Below are 10052 nucleotides of genomic sequence, written 5' to 3'. Positions count from 1 at the left end.
CTTCCAGAGTCTCACCTATAAGGCCAGAACAATGAGATAGGATGTTGGTTAAGACAAGCATGCAAGCAACATAAGCTAATAGCAACACTCAGTAATGAAGGGATGGAGATTACTGACCAGCATTGCGTTCTGACTGTTTAAAAATTTCTTAGCTGGGCATTCTGAAAATACATGTTGAATTTTGTTTTGTACATTCAGTTCTAAAATTCCTGGACACCATTCAATTATTCCTTCATTCAATAAATATTTAATAAGTGCTTAATATGTACCAGCATTAAAAAATTAAAAAAAAAAAAAAACCAAAAAACAAAAAAGGAGGTGCCCGGGTGGCTCAGTTGGTTAAGCGTCCGTCTTCGGCTCAGGTCATGATCTCGCAGTTTGTGGTTCAAGCCCCGCGACAGGCTCTGTGCCGACAGCTCAGAGCCTGGAGCCTGCTTGGGATTCTGTGTCTCCCTCTCGCTCTCTGCCCCTCCCCCACTCACACTCTGTGTGTGTCTCTCTCTCTGTCTCTAAAAAATAAATAAACATTAAAAAATTAAAAAATAAATATATATGTAGCGGGATTACAGGGATATAGCGGGATTAGAGTCATGAGGAAGACAAATGTGTCCCTGCCTTCATGGAGTTTACTGTCTATTGGAAAATTTAGATGTGAAACAGAGTCAAAAATATGACAAGCATTCTGAAAAGGTAAGCACAGAACACTATGAAAGCATTTATTGATCAAGTGTGGCTGCATCATATTGGGCTATTATTATTTTTTTTTTTTTAGAGGTTTACCCTGTAAAATTGTTGCCTTGCAACCATTCAAGCAAATATCAGATTTTGCGCCTCCTGGCCTCTCATGTGACCAACTCAACATTGTTTCTGTGGGCCTTTCTTCATTTGGGCACTAAAAGTCCCATGGTCAGAAAAAACCCTCAGCCCCAAGCAAACCAGGAAGAGTTTGTTACACTTCTTGCCTCACAGAAGGTATGAAGTTGATTCTCTGGGTTTTGTTTCCAAAAGCCTGAGTCCTTTCGGTTAACTTCAAAAAGCCAATCCCTTCCTTCAAAAAGCCAGTGCTGTGAAGCAGCAACAACTACCATATAAAAAGTTGGAGGCGTCGTTCTAGATTAACATAGACTAGAAAGAGGGCCGCCTGGGTGGCTCAGTCAGTTGAGTATCTGACTTCGGCTCAGGTCAGGATCTTGTGGTTCGTGAGTCTGGGCCCCGCGGTGAGCCCTGGGCTGACAGCTCGGAGCCTGGATCCTGCTTCAGATTCTGTGTCTCCCTCTTTCTCTGTCCCTCCCCTGCTCATGCTCTGTCTCTCTCTATCTCTCTCAAAAAATGAATAAACATTAAAAAAAAGCAGACTAAAAGGACATAAAGGGAAAATGTCATGTGTGACTCTTCATGGGTCTTGGCTTTTGTTTTTAGGCATAAAAAATTATTGGAATGGAACATTTATGGGGAATGCAAGTATGAACTAGATAGTGGTGATTTTGTGGAACTACTGATAATTTTGTTACATGTGGCCATTGTACTAGAGTTATGCAGGCAAATGCCTTTATTGTTAGAAGACATAGGCCGGAGTGAGTACATACTGGCGAGGCGACAATGATGGCAAAATGTTAACAATTTAAACAAAAAAAATTTTTTTTACATTTATTTATTTTTGAGAGACAGAGAGAGACAGAGCATGAGCGGGGGGAGGGGCAGAGAAAGAAGGAGACACAGAATCGGAAGCAGGCTCCAGGCTCTGAGCTGTCAGCACAGAGCCCCACGTGGGGCTCAAACCCTTGAACTGTGAGATCATGGCCTGAGCCGAAGTCATACGCTCAACCGACTGAGCCACCCAGGTGCTCCTTTTTTTTTTTTTATTTTTTTTATTTAAAAAAAAATTTTTTTTTCAACGTTTATTTATTTTTGGGACAGAGAGAGACAGAGCATGAACGGGGGAGGGGCAGAGAGAGAGGGAGACACAGAATCGGAAACAGGCTCCAGGCTCTGAGCCATCAGCCCAGAGCCTGACGCGGGGCTCGAACTCACGGACCGCGAGATCGTGACCTGGCTGAAGTCGGACGCTTAACCGACTGCGCCACCCAGGCGCCCCTCCCAGGTGCTCCTTTAACAATTTTTAAAAATATTTTTATTTTATTTTATTTTATTTTATTTTATTTTATTTTATTTTATTTTAGAGAGGGTGTGCACACACATGAGCAAAGGAGAGGAGGAGGAGGAGGAGGAGGAGGAGGAGAGAGAGAGAGAGAGAGAGAGAATCTTAAGCAGGCTCTGCACTGAGCTCGATCCCATGACCCTGGGATCATGACCTGAGCCAAAGTCAAGAGTCGGACGCTCAACTGACTGAGCCACCCAGGCACCCCTAACAATTTTTAACCCAGTAGGGTTTATAGGGATATTTATTTATTATTCTCTCAACCTTTCTGTGTAAAAATAATAAAAAAGTTTTGGGAAAGAAGTCAGCAACCATTGAGCAGAACAGGGTTTGAGACGAGAGCAGCTTCTCCTTGAACTAGACAATGATTCCTCTCGAATGGAAGCAAGACTAAAAGGGAGGAAAATAATTGTGCGCCAGTGGCATGGACTCTAGGCATACGGGATCATAGTGAGCCTCGCAAACATCTCCGTGCCCCAAAGTTGGCCTTGAAACAGCCAAAAAAGCCCCTGACTGATGATCTAGACATCTCAGTAGTCGGATTCATGAGGAAACAGCTGCCTGGTGACCAGATGCCTGGAATCTTTATCCAAATCCCAGTTATGGGAAGAGCCTGAACTAAAACTAATATTCAGTTTCCTTTACCGCAAAGAGTTACATTGTCTCCACATCTGAGTTAATGGACTTTATTAGGCACTAAATTGCTGACTCTAGAAAGGAAGATCCACCCAAGTAAGTGATGTTTTAGCTGAAATCTGAAAGATGAGTAGGATCTTAGCGACTCCCCCACCCCAACACTCCCCAAGTGTCTGTGGGCATTCCCTGCAGTGTCTCCCATGTCTGAATGGACAAGTGTAGCTGGGCATCACCCGGTTATCCTTCTTCTATTGTCTCAGCACTTCTCTGCTAGACAATGCCCTTTCCCCTGGGCACAGCTGCGTCCAACAGGTGCCACAGGTTTCCTCCCGCAGCCAAGGAAGGGCGCAGGAAGTGTCAGAGTTGTGAGAGATTGTCATACGCAGTGGCAGAGAATGGCTCCTGCTTCGTGTGTATGTTCAGCTAGTGAGGTGGCAAAGACCTATTCCTTTTGCCCAGTTACATGGGTTATAAGGAAATAGCTCTTTCAGTTCTCATGCACAAGCCCCAGCTTTCCACCCACACTCAGATATATAAGCACGAGGCATCGGCAGGAGCTGGTAGTGGGGCCTTGGCCCACACGCAAAGACATGTCACGCACCAAGCTGCCCCCCAAACCGCTCCTCCTTTCTGACAATGGAGGCTTTGTCGGTGGGTCTGGCTTGTGGTGCCTGGCTCCCTCTTCCCTGGGATGACTCCTCCTGGGAGGAGCTTCTGTCCTTCCAGCAGCGATTTCCGGGTCTGCTCTCTGGTTCTCCGAATATGCCAGACCCGTGTGAACCCTAGTTTGGGCTCCTTCTGGGACCCACTCTTTCTGTTCATGTCTCCCACTAGAGAGGGATGTTTGAATAAGAGGTGAGGTTTTATCTGCCTCTTAAATCCCTGAAAGGTGGCATCGGCCTGGCATATAAGAGGGACTCAATTTATTTATTTATTCTTATTTTTTTTAATTTTTTTAACGTTTTATTTATTTTTGAGACAGGGAGAGACAGAGCATGAACAGGGGAGGGGCAGAGAGAGAGGGAGACACAGAATCGGAAACAGGCTCCAGGCTCTGAGCCGTCAGCCCAGAGCCCGACGCGGGGCTCGAACTCACGGACCGCGAGATCGTGACCTGAGCCGAAGTCGGCTGTTCAACCGACTGAGCCACCCAGGCGCCCCAATTTATTTTTATTTTAGAGCGCATGCGAGCAGGAGAGAGGGGCAGAGGGAGAGAGAGAGAGAGAGAGAGAGAGAGAGAGAGAGAGAATCTGAAGGAGACTCTACGCTCAGCTCGGAGCCCAACACAGGGCATGATCCCACGACCCTAGAATCAATCATGACCTGAACTGAAATCAAGAGTTGGTCGCTCGGCCTACTGAGCCACCCAGGTACCCCAGAGGTACTCTATTTTTATTGAAAGACCATCCCCTACCCTAGACCAGCATTCACCCAACTTTAGATATTGTTTAAAACACAGATTTCTGGGGCCCCATCCCCAGAGACCTGATTCATTAGATCTGGGGTGAGGGCCCAGGAACTTGTGTTTTAATAAGATTCCAGGCAATCATGATGCAGAGGGTCCTTGAGTCTCTCTTTGCCTCTGCCTCAGGCAGGCTCGAACCAGGAACACTGCTAGCCCTTCAGCTCCTTTGAGAATTAGGCACCCTTTCCCTTTCCAGTTGCACCAAATCCAAGGCTTACAACTTGGTAAGCAAAGTAATGTCAGCCCCTTCACCCCCTCTGCCAAGCATTCTTGTGTTACACACAACATATGCGATGGTTCGAGCAACCTGGTCTGAAGCCTGCGCCTGCTGAGAAATGCTACAACTGAGAAATTCATCTTGGAGTCCGTCACCCAATATCTCAATAAACCCTAGGAAAAATCTGGAGTTGAATTGTGCTGATTACTTGCTCCTGGAGATCGGGTGAGCCAGTGGCCAGTCTCCAGATCTGGTGGGGAGAGGGGTCTGGAGAATTCGAGCTCGAAAGATCTAACACAGAGGTCGTAACCTTTGCTGCATATTGGAACTGCTTTGGGAGCTTTGAAAGATCCTGATGCCTGGGTCTCACCTCCAGAACCTACTTGAGTGGGGGTGCAGCCTGGGCATCAGAGTTTTTTAAAGCTCCTCAGGTGATTGTAAGGTGCAGAATCTCTGACCTGAGTCCTCGCCCTAATCAGGGAGATGCATTGGCTGCTATGTGTCTTCCTAAGAATTGGAGGACCAGGGATGAGCTCACCCTTCTGACCACAGAACGCAGCTGGTTGCCTTATTCTGTATGGTCCAGCTCAATATAAGTTCTTCAGGCTTTTCCTCAAGAAGATAATGAGTTCTTTCGTGTATGTTCTTTGGCTTTTCTGCCCATGACCTATACCCCTGAAGTTTCTGAACATTCTCCCAGCCTTCCTCTCTCTTCCCTCCCTCTACATCAAATCCATCTATTCTTAATGTTGCATACGCACCCTCAGCTTGACAGGCTAATTCTCCACAAGGCATATGTGGCAGGCAAAACTTCAATACTCTCTCTGAAGTAGGTGCCAACCCAATTTGATAATATACCGCAAAGAAAACAATGTCATAACAGCCAGGTGTTATTTTTAAATGGTGGGACCCAAACTTGAGAGGTTGTTGCTTTTGCGGGGGGAACCTCAAACCTAGGGGAGTGGGGAGACAGTAATGCAGAGGGTCCTTGACAGCCTTTTGGAAGCCCCCACTGTTCTCCCCACTTGTGGCAACGGCTGGACTTCCACTAACAATGCAGGTGATGGGACTCTCACAAGAGGATGAGAAGAAAGAGGAAAGAAGTCAATTCTCCTGTTAGAATATGAACTCCTAGAGGTGCCTGGTTGGTGCAGTCAGTTGAGCATCTAGCTCTTGGTTTCGGCTCACATCATGATCCCAGGGTCATGAGATCGAGCCCCCAGTCGGGCTCTGCGCTGACAACACGGAGCCTGCTTGGGATTCTCTCTCTCTCTCCCTCAAAAAACAAAAAATAGAATATGAGCTCCTAGAAAGGGGGACCCTATTCTATTCCTTTTTGAATGCTACATCATTCTCACCACATCATCTGTACACTTTTGTCATGCAATAAATATTACTGAGTTGTCAAATTTTTCAAATTCAAACTCAGCACTAATTTATTGAGTGGCTGCTATGTCCTGCATCCTGAACTAGGTAATTTCATGTGTTATCTCATTCAATCTTAATAAATCCTCGGGTATTAGTGAGGATATAGACTAAGCTACTGTAACAAAAATATCTCAGAATACAGGATTAAACAGGGTATGTGTTTCTTTTCTTTTCTTTTCTTTTTTTTTCCAAATGATGGTCCAGATTATGCTCCACCGAACAAGTCCAAGGTCTGGTTGTTGGTTCTGTCACCTTTAACATGTGCTAGTTACTTGCCTCCTGTCTTTTTATGCCCAGATCTTCCATGGCTGCTCCAGCTAAGAGGTAGATGGAAAAGGCCAGAGAAGCACATCTGCATTTTTAGAAACACAACCCAGAAGTAGGACAAAATATCTTATTGGCCAGAATTTAGTTGCATGGTTATAACGATGCACAAAGCATGCTGGGAAATGTAATCTCTAATTGGGTGGCTCTGTATCCATCTACAACTGGGGATCGAGTGTATTAAGCAAGGGACCATGTATGTTGATGGACAAGTCTCATCGAACACCTCATGCCTATGGATGGGTATCTTAGTTCTGATTGAAGCTACACATGGACTGTAGAAGATGCTGCCTTCCTGCCCAGAGAGGTCCTCTGTTTTGTCAGGGTATTCAGAATTAAGTTGGCTCTGAAAGGCTACCTCAGCTTACAAGAGTTTGGTGTATTGGCCAGAAAAATACCTATTACTTAATTGACAACGGAGATAGATACATGTCAACAACTTGAATGCTGTGTTCCCCATTCAGGCTAAGATTTTCCTGGTCTGGAGGTACCTAGAACCACATCACAGTGTATACGAGTAGATACTGAGGTCCAATCCGGACCAGGGGCTGTGCTAGACGTCTTCCACAATCTGCTTTGACCTACAGACCCGACTCAGTGAGGTAAGGATCATTCGGACCATTTTACAGGTATGAACACTGAAGAGCAGGGAGGTCGTGTAGCTAAGATGTGGCAAGGCTGGTGTCGGAATCCAGGTCTATTTGGTACCAGAGTGAGTGCTTTTTCCACCACACTCTATCGCTTATGTGGGCACTGCTTTAAGCTTCAAGACATCCTCGGTAACCTTTTCACCGGCTGTGCCTCTTTGTACAGACTTCTGCTGTGGCATTTATTGCCCGTAGACACATTCTATTATTGAAGGACGTCTTTTCCAGGCTCCCTCCTCTCCTGGTATCCATGGATCATGTCTTAGTCATTTTACAAACTTAAGGCGAGCATAGGGCCTGGTGTTTGTTACACGCTTAAACAAATGAGTAAATGACTAAATAAACCACCCTCCTTCCCCTACAGTTAAAACCAGACCCTCTGCTGAACCCCCACCCTCATACTACCAGCTTTCACCATCAATACTTAGCCCACTCCTAAGTTCTCCAAATTAACATCTTATTCTAAGTCCTTGGTTTGCAATTCTAGTGCCAGGGGCGCTAAAAAAAATATTTCCAATTGATTCTCAAACAACAATCTTTCGTATACTGGCAAGATCTCCTGAGGTTGTATTTTTCATTCAACCTAATCTCAGTCCATCCTGATGACTCATTAATATATTTCCTTTTGTTTCATCTTCAGAAGCTGTGGGGGGAGAAACTGTTTCCCATTTTAAGTTTATTATAAAAATGAGCCCTCAGGATTCCAGGGAAAGGGAAGGATACCAACTCCAGGCTGAGGTCATGATTTTGCTGAAGGAGACTTTGTTAATCATCTCGATGCTGATGCAAACTCCCCGCAGTGATATTCAACACAGGCCTGGGTGGGGCTGGCCTCATCTCCTGGCCACAGCTCTGTGAAAGGAAGGAGCTAGAAATGAGAAGGGCACCTAAAAAATTCCTTCACCAGTGGCACAAATGATGGGTGTGTGGTTAGGACAAGTCAAATCAAATCAACAAACATTTCTAGATGCAGGGCTTTCTGCCGGACAGAACGGGCGCCGTAATAGAATGGAAGAGGTCCTTCTCTCATTAATAAATTTACTCATTGAATCATTTGCTTAAGCATATAATAAATACCCATGAGCTTCATTAGAACTCACTATCCTCATCTGAATAGTGACTGAGTTGGACTTCTCCCGTGAAGCACTATCCCTAATGCAGATGGGGGTGTCTGTCTTTCCCTCCCCCAGGCATCATGCTAAGCCAGCTACTACATATGAGAAAATTATGTGAAGTTGCTTTAAAAGTCCTATGCAAGATTTGCATTCAATTCGTGATATATTCCAAGGGGTGTGGGTGTGTGTGTGTGTGTGTGTGTGTGTGTGTGTGTGGTATATGGTTCTTTTCTCAGTGGAGCCCTGGCAGAAAGGTTTGTACACTTGGGGGTACCCATTCCCTAAAAGGAGGAGTTCAAGGCTGGATGATGTCTGACATCCCTTCTGGATTCAGAATTCTTTTCTGAGGAGTCAGAAATAAATAATATCAGAGACAGCATAGGCAGATATATTTGAACCTAAGGGCATATCGATGCCATTTATTTTTTTCTCAATCCCAACCAAATAAAACACTTCTGCAGACCAGATTCACCCACCAGCTGCCAGTTGTTAAAATTATAGGAGCCTAGGAGTCCGTGTTTTCAGAACATTCCCCAGGGGACTCTTAGGCTCAGACAATCGGGAGCTCTGAGATAGGTATGAATGAGTTCATCATACACTGTAGAACCTGGTACACATATGAGCCATTATTGTGGGTAAGGATAATAATCCTTGCTGTCTTCACCACACAGGAGGGTTTAAATGAAATGATGTGTATTGGTTTGTGAAAATCAGGAACTAAGGTTATCAAAACAGGAAGTGTGGAGAGGGCTGCAAATCTTCTCCTGATCCTGATGAGAGTGGACCAGGTATACAGAGGCTCTATAAGCTTTACAGTCTTGACAGGAGGCGCTGCTAGCTTAGAACAGATCCTCTCCACTTCTTGTCTCTTCCCTCCCCATAGCTCAGACACAGGCTCTAAGCCATCCTGGGACGGACACCAAGGGTCTCTCTCTTCCTTCCCTTAACTCACTCTATGGCCCCTTCAATCAGAAGAGAGATCTGACAAAAAAAGGGATGCAGATTCTAGTCAAACCTTACAGAGACGGGCTGTCCTTGCCGCCCCCCCCACCCCACCCCCACCCCTACCCCCCGGGTCTCTCCTGGCCCCAGCCCAGATACCAAGGGCCCGGTGCATGGTGTTCCTTTACAAGGAGAGTGCCTTCCAAGAGATCCCATTTCTTGAGCCTCTCTGATCTGCTCCCCTTATCAAAACGTATTGGTCCAGGGGTCTGTTCTTTCGGAGCCCTAGTTTGGCAAATTAATATAATAAATTATGTTTAAGAAGGTAAATTAAGAGCTTCATGAAAGCACATTCAGAGTGTATTTATGTCGATGCTTCTGTCCCTAGTTTCTGGGTCACATTTGCAGGGTTGCTATGGAACTCATTCACAGCTGAATGTGAACAGGCTTTTCAAACATACTGGCATTTCAATAGCTCCCTTTATTTGTTCAACAGTATTTGAGTGCTTATTATATGCAGGGTATAGTCTAAGAAGAACTACAGGGCAGTGGCTTTCAAACTTCAGTGAACTTTGGCGGTACTTGGAAGGCTTGTTACAACACGAAGTTCAGAATCCTAGATCCTGATTCGGGAGACCTGATTGGGCCCGAGCAGGTGCGTTTCTGACAAGGTCCCGGGTGAGGCTGGGGCTGCAGGTCTGGGGACCACACTTTGAGAACCAGTGGTATAGGGCACGGCAGGAACCAAGTGTGTGACCTCACGGGGCGCACAGTCCAGGGTGGTTGTAGCAAGGGGACTAATGGTGGAGATGTCGGTCGGTGGGGAGGCACAGAAGCCCCTTAAGGTGCTGTCCGTGCCTGCCACCCCCAGAAGTCATCCCCACGTTGACAAGTCAGAGGCGCTGCGCCCTCCCGTCTCCCCTGTCCGGGGCCCCGACGCGTGGGAGGAGGGAACAGCTGGCGCTCGCTGGAGGAGCCGGGGTCCAGTGCATCTTTCCGGGACGTGCGCTGCGCGGGGACAGCGGAGGAAGTCGCCCTCCCCAGTCGCGGCCCCGCCCGCTCTGGCGCGCGGCTTGGCGGCCGGAGCGGCGGCGGCGGCGCCGCGGGGCGGGGCGCCGCG

This window comes from Herpailurus yagouaroundi, unplaced genomic scaffold (genome assembly GCF_014898765.1).
Source record: "Herpailurus yagouaroundi ecotype Mexico unplaced genomic scaffold, PumYag 184, whole genome shotgun sequence".
Classification (NCBI taxonomy): Eukaryota; Metazoa; Chordata; class Mammalia; order Carnivora; family Felidae; genus Herpailurus; species Herpailurus yagouaroundi.
Note: the sequence above shows the minus strand (reverse complement) of the source record.